The sequence below is a fragment of the Canis lupus genome, chromosome 38, assembly GCF_048164855.1.
Source record: "Canis lupus baileyi chromosome 38, mCanLup2.hap1, whole genome shotgun sequence".
NCBI lineage: Eukaryota > Metazoa > Chordata > Mammalia > Carnivora > Canidae > Canis > Canis lupus.
Window position 1 is genome coordinate 4,274,044 of NC_132875.1, and position 12,439 is coordinate 4,286,482.

The 12,439-nt window shown below is 42.0% G+C and overlaps 1 protein-coding gene across 1 annotated transcript in view; it reads right to left on the minus strand.

The window, feature by feature from the left end:
• Positions 1-12,439, minus strand: part of RGS5 (regulator of G protein signaling 5) — a 47,516-nt gene that overhangs the window by 22,565 nt on the left and 12,512 nt on the right. The window lies entirely within an intron of this gene.

Below are 12,439 nucleotides of genomic sequence, written 5' to 3' on the forward strand. Positions count from 1 at the left end.
CAGATGCAGACACTGAAAGTCAGAGTGTTTAAATAAATTACTTAAGATAACCCAGCCAGTCTGTGGTGGAGATGGGACCAGAGCCCACACCGTCTGACTCTAGGATTCACAGGTGAGCTACCCACTGCATTGCCTACCTGTCTTCTGAGGGCTCTGGTCCCAGATCTGCCATTAATTAGACATGGAATATTTGAAAAAAATAATCATTTTTTATCACTAGACCTCAGTTCCCTCATCCATAAAGTGACAGAGTTAATCTAGATGTTTTCTTCAGCTCTCTCCAGCTATAAAATTAAGTTATTCTTCCTGAAGATGTATTCCCTTTAAAGCATTTTTTATTTCGAGGGATCTGATTTTTTTCCCCAACCGCTTGCCCATTGCTCCATAATGGCTATTGGTATCTCACACGCAGTAAGCCTCAGGAGATGAGTATGAATTGCCAATAGACCAACTAGAGCCACATTACATCACTGCTTTCCACCCTCAACATTTTAGTGAGCAGATGTAGTCAGAATTCTGTGCATTCCTCTACCAAAGGATGCAACTATTTTCATGCTTTGTTTCAAGACTAACCTTATCCATTATTTCATGGCGAGTCTGCACCCAAAAGAACACCAAGCAAATCATAAGCATTAATCCATGAGCCAAGCTGTTATAGATTGAGAGATCCACAAAGCTCTTTCACTATTGCCTCAGCACTTTACACATGCTCTTAAGATAGGATTTATTGTATTGCATCATGGTGGTTGATTCATGTCTGTTTTTCAAGCCCTGTGAAGACGGGCATAGAGTTCTGAATACCTTTAACTCCAGTGATGGCACAATGCATGGTGACGTAGTCAATACTCAAAAACATTCACCAGAGGGCAACCTGGGTGGCTCAGTGGTTTAGCGCCTGCCTTCAGCCCAGGGCATGATCCTGGAGACCAGGGATCGAGTCCCACATTAGGCTCCCTGCATGGAGCCTGCTTCTCCCTCTGCCTGTGTCTCTGCCTCTCTCTCTGTGTCTCTCATGAATAAACAAAATAAAAATCTTAAAAACAAAACAAAACATTCACCAGAGTCAACTAGAAATATCTAGAATGTGTTCCTCACGAATCTGCTAACATTTATCTCTCAGCCACAGCTGATCCTAACCCAAATCTTCAAGAGTTATGATGGGATTCATCTTGTGGCCAGATAGGGTTTTGCTGCTCTAAGTAGATTTTCCCCATCCATTCACTGGAGACAGTGATGAGACAATTTAAGTAAACAAAACATGTGAGATAAACAATCATGAATATCAGAGAGGAAAAGTTAAGGACATGTATTGTATACCTTACAAAAAAATCTATAAATATTGAATCATATCATAGTTTCCTTTAGTGTCATAAATATAATTTTGAAACTATGATCTAGTCCCTTCTACAATGTCTTTTCCTTTCCATTTCTTTCTGCTTCCATTCTTTCCCTAGGACTCTCTCTCTAGCTGAAGCCAAGTTGGATCCCAAACCCAGCAGATCAAGCTCACCCAAGCATGGCACTTTGGTTAAAACTGGGCAAGTTCCGTGGGGGAGCTTGTATAACACTTGAGAATAAGTGTCATTTTGACTCCAAGCTCTGCAGGTTGCTTAAATTAACTAATGTTTTGGATTTTTTTTTTTTTTGCCTAGAAAACGGGACTGATAAAATAGTACATCCTCTTTTACGTGATGATTAAATATGCTAATGCATGTGAATCACTTGGCAGAGCAGTTGGCATATAATACTGCTTCTTCAAAGTTAGCTCTAACTGCATAATCATTTTTCCAACTAAGCTCAACCCGTGTTCCCTAGCTTCAAGTACCAAATTAAAGCATCCAAAAAGATTCCCACAAGTTACTAAGAATTACTACACCCACCGCCTGCCATATTCTAGCTCTGGTCTGGAGTCAAGAATCACCAATCTAATATTTATCTGGAATAGAAAGAAAATATTACGAGTGTAGAGAAACGAGGTGGGGATGCACGCATGCTGGCGAGTGTGCCCTGGGACAGCCAGCCAATCCGTGTTTTTACTCCTTGATCACACTTGTCAGCAGTACGCAGGAAATGTACGAACACCCATGGGGTAAGGTCCTGGCGGTCAAGGTGCTCACGGCCCATTGGGGCCTCAGGCTTTCAAGTGATCACAAGGAGGGGTTCAAGGAGAGGACGTCCAGAGGGCAGCAGAGCTCTGCCCCACAAGGGCAAACCAGGGGGGCTTCTCAGGGGAGGCAAAGTGGGAGCAGCAGTTTGCCAGGCAGACAAGACAAGGACGGTCCTTCCAGGCAAGAAGAGGGGAATGTGCCTATTGCTTGAAGGGATGCTTCCTTGTTGCTGGAGCATAAAGTGTGTGACAGGGAGAGCAGAAACCATGTCGGGTGAAGCCGGCTTGCTCTGCCTACCCTACCTGGGGGACGGAAGGATGACACAGGAGCCTCTGTACAGCACTCAGCCTAGGGCAGTTTTGGAAGAAAACCCAAAAAAGGGTAAAATGCCTGGAAGGTGCCCTCAAAGACTGTCTCTCCCAAAACAGGTGGCAGCCGGTCTTGCCAACTCAATCTGTTTCAAGTTTTTCTTCTGTTAACTCTTTCAGGATGTATGTTCCCATAAAAACACTGTCTATAAATGGTGGTTAAATGTTTAAGGCATCCCACGGAAGCCTTCTAAAACCAGAATAAAGGACGCCTGGGTGGCTCAGGGGTTGAACGTCTGTCTGCCTTTGGCTCAGGTCGTGATCCCAGGATCCCGGGATCGAGTTCCACATTGGGCTTCCTATGGGGAGCCTGCTTCTCCCTCTGCCTGTGTCTCTGCCTCTCTCATGAATAAATAAATAAAATCCTTTTAAAAAAAAAATAAAGTGAATCCAGAATGAATCAGAACCCTAGTATGATTTCATCTGTATCACTGCTTAAATAAATTTTCTGTGGGATGATCTAGAAATCAATGGCCATTTAGAACATTGCCTATAGAAAATTATATTCCATTCTTCAGGGTAGCAAACCTACCAGTACATCACATTATTCTCTTCCTCATACTTGCCTTGGGGATGAAACAGGGAAAGGAGATGCAGGGCTCTGTTAAAACTTCTCTTGATGGCTTCCAACTCCTGACTTAGTACGTGTTCAAATATCTGACATTAAAGAGAATATATACAATGGGAAGTCCATTTGATTTAATTAGGAGTTTGCAGGAATACGGAGAATGAATAATATGATTGCATCTCCTCTTCTAAAACACTAAAAGTTGACAGGGTAAGGAGTTGACAGATGCTGGAGTTGAAACCACTTGAAATCTTTTATTCTTTTGCAAGGATAAATGATGTTACTACATTTGTTTTTCTCCTCAGAAATTCCTGGAACAAGGGGGAGGCATCCCCCCCCCCTTGCCTTCCCCTCCCCACCCCTCCCTATACACACATATGGGAACAAAATAAACCAAGTGGAAAATCAAACAAAACAAAAGCTCAAACCTATCATTTTATTTTCCCCCCTTAAAAAAATCAACTTGAATGAATCTGACATTAATTTAATGTCAACAACAACCTCGCCCAAAGAAGAAAACTTTCTGACACTTTGGTGATTTCAACTGGAGTCTTGGGCTCCATTCGACCCGACACTAGGCATTTTTCCTGGGTACATAACATTAATGCTGGTGAACAAGAAACAATTTTTACTTCCTCCCATCTCATCCCCGTCTTGGTATCCTTTTGTTTTACAAAGAAAACCTTGTTTTGAAATAAAATCGATGGAAATGCCTGGGTGAAATTTTAATTAAAGGCTCAGAGGAAGATAATTCTTTCTGTAGATGACTCACATTAGTGATTTCAAACTGGAAAGGGTTTGAGTAATTGCAGGGTTTGCGGTTTTAAATCTGTGCCCTCTGTGGGTACGCTGGCCAGGAAATCAAATTTCAAAAGGACACTAGGCCACCTGGGCCCTTCCTTCTAACGGGTGAATTGAGTCAAAGATATTACCTTACTGCATACAAGTATGAAAAACAGTACAAGCAATCAATCAAAACAAATCTAGCTGAATTTTTAAAAACACAAGTAGAATATAGAGTAGCCAACTATATGTAAAGTCCTGTGCTAGGGGCTTCAAGGGTAACAGAGACCGTTCCTTGCCTCAGAGACAATTGGAACAGCTGAATGTAGGACACATACATGCAAACTAAATGCTAGATTTTTTTCTAGTCATTGACCACCGTGGGTGGGATATGCCAATTAAAGGATATAGACCCCAACGTCAAGGAGTTCCAGTGTGTGCTAACGTGATGACACAAAAGCAGTGCAAAGAGAGACATGGCTTCAACAGCTGCCCCTACAGAGCCTTCTGTATTTTTCATTTATGGTCCTTATCAATTTGCACATATATCTCTGTATTTTTATTTGGGTCCTGTCTCTCTCTCTCCCATTAGCATGGCAGGTCTCCAACAATATCTGTTTGGTTCACGGTTCTAATCTCAGCACACAGCTCAGGGCCTGGCACTTAATAGGTGCTCAGAAAAGATTTTCTCTATAAACCGATGAATCAAAAAGTGAATGAATGAATTCAATTTCTAGCTGAGAGCAAAACTACATTTTGGGTTGAATGAAAAACGGGGGTGAGTGTAATACTGGAGTGTGGCACAGAATAAGGCCTCCAGAACTAGGCTGTTTTTAATTTGGTTAACTGGGTGAGGGGATGTAAAACGTCACCAAATGACCACAAGGACTCTAAGGTAACTGGATTCAATTGCCATCTATTAAAGAGGTTGAAAGTTAAGTAAGGCTCAAACTGAGCGTGCTCATTTAGTTCCTCACCCCAGACCAGGTCTACTCTGAGGAGAAGGGGCAGGGAAGGCAATTACAACCTCTAGCAGCCTGACCAGAATCTATTGTGAGACCAAAATTTATCAGGACTTAAAAGAATTAGAAGTAGCCCAGAGGCACAGACCCGTCCTGTGGTTGGAAGACTTGGGGTCATCACGGGCAGGTTTCATTCTAGACTCCAGACATCTATTAGGAACAGTCAAGAGGAAAGACAAGATGGAGGACATTTGGGAAATATAGAACAGGGATTTTACATTTCCAAAAGAAGTGTCCCAACAGGTCAGGTATCAAGGACAATCCAGTTTAAAGTGAATTCAGCTTAAATCTGTGTGGCAGATGCCCCCTGCTGGTCGTGGGGAAGTGTGTATGTCAGTGAGGAATTACCTAAAGAGCAGACCTCTGTGTTCCAGGCGGCCACCTTCTGAAAAGACACCCCAGGAGTAAAAAGGACATGCCCTTTCTTGGCTCCTGAAAGTGCAATAAATACCCAGAAAAGATAAACAACAGTCTCTAAAACACTTGTTAGCAACCAGTCTCCACTGGTCTCTGGAGAGTACTGCACCCACCAGAGTCAGCTGCTCTGAGACGCAAAGGAAAAAATTAGCTCCTCTGAGTTCCTGCAGTCGAGGTGTGAATCCCTTAGACAGAACCCAAGCTGAGGCTGACAGAAAAAAGGGAGCCCAGAGGGTGTGTGTTCACGAGGCAGGACCCATCTGGAAAGATTCATTTGGTTGAAGACTGAAAAAGCCTTCTTGTTGGCGGTTCTTTTAAAGCTCAAGATGAATGGAGTTTGTTACTCATCAATGGCTCATGAGAGGCAGGGGTTAGTAAAAGGCCTTGAAAACCCTTAGCAGAACATAAAGAAATAGAAGTGAATGATCAGGTCTGTTCAGAAACTGAAATTCTCAACCCTCCAGGGTTGTTGGAATGTGGTCTCTTAAAATCAAGATCAACTCTCATGTGTAGGGAGAAAGTAGTGCCGGGTCATTATGGTAGAGAGAGAATGCATCAAGTTTGGCATCTGCCATTTTCCTGAATTAACCTACTTCCATATGAACTATAGATAATCCGCTCCTTGTTTATGTTCAGTCTTCAACCTTGACCACCCCAGATTAACTTGTTATCCTTAGGTCCCTCGACCAGGGCACTTATTTAAATAAACTGATTTATTTCATAGGATTATAGTAGAGATAGAAAAGACTGGCCTCAGTAGAGTTCTCCTTTTGCTCACTTGTTTATTCAACAAATTATTAAATGCTTGTCATGTGCCATACGCTATTATAGGTTTTGAAATCCCCAGTGGAACGAAGAGAAAAGGTCCTCTCATGGAGTTTATATTTTAGTTGAATAAGACAAACACAAAACAAGGAATCAAAACAATGCAATGAAAAATGTTAGCTGGTTGTATGACAGTATGACTACAGTATGACCTTATGTATGTAGGAGTTAGCTTCAGCTACATGCCCTAATAAGGAATTCACGTTGCACTGGTGATCAACGAGCATCTTATTTTATTTTTTTTAAAGATTTTATTTATTTATTCATGAAAGACAGACAGAGAGAGAGAGAGAGAGAGGCAGAGACACAGGCAGAGGGAGAAGCGGGCTCCACATAGAGAGCCCGATGTGGGACTCAATCCCGGGACTGTAGGATCACACCCTGGGCCGAAGGCAGGCATTAAAACCGCTGAGCCACCCAAGGATCCCCTATCAATAAGCATTTTAGAAAGATCATGCTCCAGAGGGGATTGTTGTAGGGGTCTCAGCTGTCCTTATTGATTGGGACCAACATCAGATGCTTTGGCAGTTAGCAGAATATGTTAGAAATGAATTTTTACAAGTAGGTTTGTTCATTAGATAATGATCTCTCTCCTGTCATGATAATGGCCTAAGTCATGTGGACCGGTGACTTGTTGTGGAAACCCCAACCTGTTTCATAGAAAGGTTATACAAAGGTAATTACCCCTTCACCCATATAGACGGCACCTGTAGCTTGATCCCTAAAATAGTCCTACATTTACGCCTTGATTCTGAGATGCCCCATTGCCTGATACCACCTACAAGGGTATCAGAATCCTATCTCAGAATATTATTGTCTGACTGAATTTTTCCTACAAGTTGTGGTCAGAACACAAAGAATGAGGATTTTACTGATTAGAGGATGAGTTGTATAAACATTTTGACCAGCTTATTGATACAAATTTGCCTAAATAAGTTGGCCCAATTGGATTTCACTATATGTACGGTGGTCTTGCTTTCTTAAACCAGTAGCAAAGTTGTGGAGAAAGAAATAACCAGGGCAGTCCCGGTGGTGCAGCGGTTTAGCGCCGCCTGCAGCCCGGGGTTTGATCCTGGGGACCCTGGATCGAGTCCCACATCAGGCTCCCTGCATGGAGCCTGCTTCTCCCTCTGCCTGTGCCTCTGCCTCTCTCTCTCTCTGTCTCTATGAATAAATAAATAAAATCATTAAAAAAAAGAAAGAAGTAACCATCATCTATGACTAAAGATTAATAGCTACATTTATCTACCAAAAAGAATCTGATAGTTGGATATGAATGAATTAACTTAGGTTTGTTTTCAACAGCCACTTCCTATCTGTGTGACTTTATACAAGTGATATAATATCTCTTGGTCTTGGTTCCATAATCTGTTAAAAAGGGATAGCATTAGTGCCTTCAGTAAAAACTTTCCGTGAGGAATTTGTGAGATAAAGTATGTAAAAATTAGCACAGTACCTGAACATAAATGGCATGCAATATACGGTGATGGTCATCATCATCACCACCACCACCACCACCACCATCACCACCATCATCACCACCATCTCCACATCATCTCCATAATCACCATCACCATCATGATCACCACCACCAACACCATCCTCATGACCACCACCATCTCCATCATCACCATCATCATTATCATCATCATCACCATCATCACCACAGTCTTCATTACATACTTACAAAACTTCATCTTATACCACCTAGTATTACAGTTTATAGCAGTTTCCTTTAACTTTGGGGATATTGGCATTTGATTGCATTAAGCTCATTTTCTCTGGGTAGAATAAATGAACTCAATGCTGTGAAAGGTGAAATGAAACGGAGTTACTTATGTCCAGGGATTTTAAAATGAAGCCGGGAGGCCATTAAAGAATTGGGCCTTATGCATGTTCTCATAGTATGAAATCATGAACCTTCAACTGGACCAAACTGCAAATATTGCGAGGGCTCAGCCTGAACACCTGCAACTTGCTCTAGTAAGAGCTTTTGCTTAGTGATAGCCTTAGCAACCAATTATGTTCAGCTAAGATTTGCTTCCCGCCACCAACACCAATAGAAATTCTTTGTAAACAACATATATAAGTATTCCCTTTTGTCTTTAAAAACCCCTGACTTTCGTTCACAGAGGGGAGGAGGTGGGGTGGAAACAATGCATTTGAGGTGCTACCTGGATCTGTATTCTCTGCATTGCAATTCTGAGACCCTCAAAATGCTTTTGTTTTATTTTAGCTTTGCCCCTTTGCTTGGTTGACATTGCCTTCAACATTACTTTCTTGGTGAAATGACGACGATACCAAAGTGAGAGAATGAGGAAATGTCAGAAGTAATTCCTCGTGACCCTACCCTGGGGAAGACAGGAGGAAAGCTAGGTAGGAAAAGCCAGGATGGTCTCAGCAGTGACCAAAAACAAAAGTGAGGGCCTGGTTCACCTATAAGTGGTGTGGAAAGGTCTATCTTTGTGGCACCCTCTTTACTCCCAATTGATCAAAAACAGACTCGATGTGGGTAGGTGAGTAAAGCCCAGTCCTATTTGATGATGCATTTTCTTCCTCAGTCATCTGGAGAAGAAACCCTCTGTCTCTCCAGATCCCTGGTATATCTAAGTGTAGAGGACCACGTGAGGTCACTGGACTTTCATTTCAATCACACAGTTCCTGCATCTAGGTGCAAGCTCTCCATCTGGTCAAGAGGTCATGATGTGGGAAACGAAGGCAGGAGAAAAATTATTAAATTTCCTTACTACCTGCAGCCCCTTGGCAAGTCCTTGAAACAGGCAAGAGGACACTTCTCTAAGAACTCAGCTGCCTTGATATTAATACTTTGTTAAGGGCAAAAGGCAACCTTAAGTCCAACCCCCAAGACCCTGTAAGCCTACTTCAACATATAAAAATTCCTTTGGAAACTTCCTTCTCTAAACCCACCAAAATACATGTTGGCAATCATACCCCAAACATATGACCCACGGGTATATATCTGAAGAGCACCATAACTGAGTTTTTACTAAACAGTAATACATGACCTTTTCCTAACAATAGCTAGAACCCCAACATCCTGGAAACCTAGCTCCAAAATTCCTGAGAGACTTACTGTGCTCCCTAACCCCCTCCCAACTTGAAAGTATATAAGGGCCACTCCTCATGACCCGAGGGCAGCCCTTTCTGCCCACAGATCCTGTCTCTGTGCTCCAATAAAACCACCTTTCTGCACTAAAGACGTCTCAAGAATTTCTTGGCCATTGGCTTTGAACCCTAATGCCTTTCCTACATCAGTCACTCCTCCTCACAGCAAATAGGTAGAAAGCCTATGATTGACAGCAATTCTTAAAGATAATAATAGGTTTATGTAAACAACAGTTTACATACAGTATTAGTTTATCGAGGCATTAATTCATGTAATCCTCTCGATAGAGTTTTGCCTCTGACTTTCAAGAATCTATATTCCCCGAATTGCTGTTCTGAGACAATGCTTGAGATAACTAGGCCATTGTGCTTTCTAACCTCTGAGGGAGTTGTGTGGAGAAGCCAAAAGCAGATGTTAACAGAAGGTAATATTCCATTTCTGGTCTTGGTTGTCCAAGACCCTAAACTCATTGGGAAGATAGGCTGACCTGTTCCCAAAGAGGAAGACTGCTTTTAATGAATGGTAAAAGAAGAAGCAGAAAGGTAGAGAGGGACAAGAGAGCATTCCTGAGACAAGGTCAGAGGTCAGAGGACTATGGTTCAGTGTTCCACAACTCTTCAAACCAGCACCCTCATCCACTCCACATACTCCTTTGCAGGACTCCAGGGAGGTGGTAGGAGCACAGAGGGGGAAAGATAGAAGGTGCCCATGAGACCTGACTGCTAGCACCAGAGCTCCTGGCTTCACCCAAAATGATATCCAGACCCAAGCAAAGGTCTGAGGAGTGGCCTCAAGGCATTGTGAAGCTTCAAATGAGAAACATAAATAATGATGCATCCATTTTAAATTATTCAAAACCAGACACTTGTAAGTGTGGAAAAGCATGCCCCACACAAATACAAGATTGCTTAAATTAAAACAGCAAGTGTTCAGGAGAACTCAGTAACCATATGGTGATGAAACCATGGGAATAGTGAACTATACATGGCAAAGTTTCCATTGCTAAAAAAAAAGTCATCAAGAAAAGACAAGCAACCAGCTGTTTTGGATAATGTAAGTTATGTATAACCAACCACCTGGATCTATTCAGATGATCTCATGTGACACTTTCCAGATCTCAACTCCATTATTACAGCGACATATAACATGTTCAATCGTGTTCAATCTCTTCCCTGCACTTGGCAAAGAAAATGTCCACCTCCCAACTGTGGCAAAATCCTGTCCCAGGTTATATAACTGGAAGAGTTTGTAAAGCAAAGAGGCTGTTCCTAGAGGGACAATAAAGTGGAGTATTGGGCTCTTACCCATAAAATCAAATACCAAAATTAAAGGGCAAGAGATGGAATAGTATGGTGAGTAAGGGCATGGATGTTGGAGCCAAACCATCCAGATTTCAAGGGACCTTAGAGGGTTTTTAATTTGCCATCTCCTTACTTTAAAAGTGGAAAAACTGAGGTTTATGGAAATTTAAAAGTTTTTACAGAATCTCACAAGATCTTATTCTAAGATTTCTAAAAAGTTACAGTGCAAGGGGTAGAACACATTTTTTTCTGCAAAGTTGTGGACAGCATATTTTCAAGAAATAATGTTAGTCCTTCATGAGTGTACATCTAGGAGCTCCAGATGTATGCATTTCCAAAAGAGATAGCAACATTCTTGGGGGCTAATAGCATATCTTACTTCCTTGGTCTCCCATAGCATCTTGAAATTAAGTACATTAAAGCTGCCATAAATCCTAAGATCACAGGTCCACACTGCTTGGGCTTATATTCCAACTCTTACTTACCAGCTGGGTGACTTTGGGTAAGTAACTTAGATTCTGAGCCTCTAGTTTCTGTGCCATATATATGTTATGAGGCTAAATAAATCAATGCATTGAAATGTTTAGCATGGCACTTAGAGCGTAGTAAATAGTCTTTAAGGTTATATATCTGGATCCCTGGGTGGTGCAGCGGTTTGGCGCCTGCCTTTGGCCCAGGGAGTGATCCTGTGGACCCGGGATCGAGTCCCATGTCGGGGTCCCGGTGCATGGAGCCTGCTTCTCCCTCTGCCTATGTCTCTGCCTCTCTCTCTCTGTGACTATGATAAACAAATAAAAATTTAAAAAAAAAAAAGTCAGCTGATAGAGTTGATTTAAAAAAAAAAGGTTATATATTCTTATTATTGTTTAATTATATTTGCCCCACTATCTCTAGCACAATGTCTTGGACATGGGTGTTTACTACTAAATGTTTATTGGATGAATGGAATGGAATGGAATGGAATGGAATGGGGCGGAATGGAACGGAATGGAACAGAACAGAACGGAACGGAATGGAACAGAACGGAACGGAATGGAATGGAATGGAATGGAATGAAACAGAATGGAATGGAATGGAGTACGTTCAACAAGGATCTGGTTGACTAACATGCAAGATAGGCCCCTTTCAGAAGGCCTCCACCTTGGAATAATGCAACTAATTCTGAGGGCATAGAAAAAAATACATTGCTGGAGAACACCCCTATGGGGTGTCACAAAAAGCCAATCTGGAGATGTCTATTGCTACCTGGAGTGGCTCAGAGCTACACTGTAATATTACCCCCTTTGTGCCGCTATTAAAAAAATGGGGAGGAAAAAAAGAGTATTGTTTTTCCCAGGCGTTGGCTACTCCCTACCCAAGGATTCCTGTGGAAATGGAGATATTTCCCATGCTTTCATGGCCTGTCTCTGACACATTCATCACTCAGAGTAGGTTAGTGGGGGTAATGAAAGAGGCCATGGGGGGACAAGACAGGATAGAAACAGATTATTTCCCTCTGACCTTCAATTCCCTGTTTTATTCAAAATATTGTTGGCAAGATTTCTGGACTTTTGGTAGTTCAGCTTGGAAGGCAGATAATAAATAGTGGGAACATCGTCCTCAAGTTGAGGAAGACAGAAATTTATGGTTTATTTTGAGTTCCCAAAGTGGAGGGGTCAGAGTCATTCCCACGAGAGCTTCTCTGAACACTGGTGTGACCCATAGCCTTTGAACATCTCCATGTTATTCTGCTTTAAATTATGAAGAGGGACTTCGCAGACTGGAGGTTTCTAGTTCTACATGGCCCCTACCTTACTTAACTTGTTTCATACATTACAAAAGAAGGACATAAAGTGGGTAATAAAGAGTGTTGAAGAAGGCAGAGAGGGAAGAGCATCAAAATAAAATTCACTGGGACCTTACTCAACAGTAACATGTGCT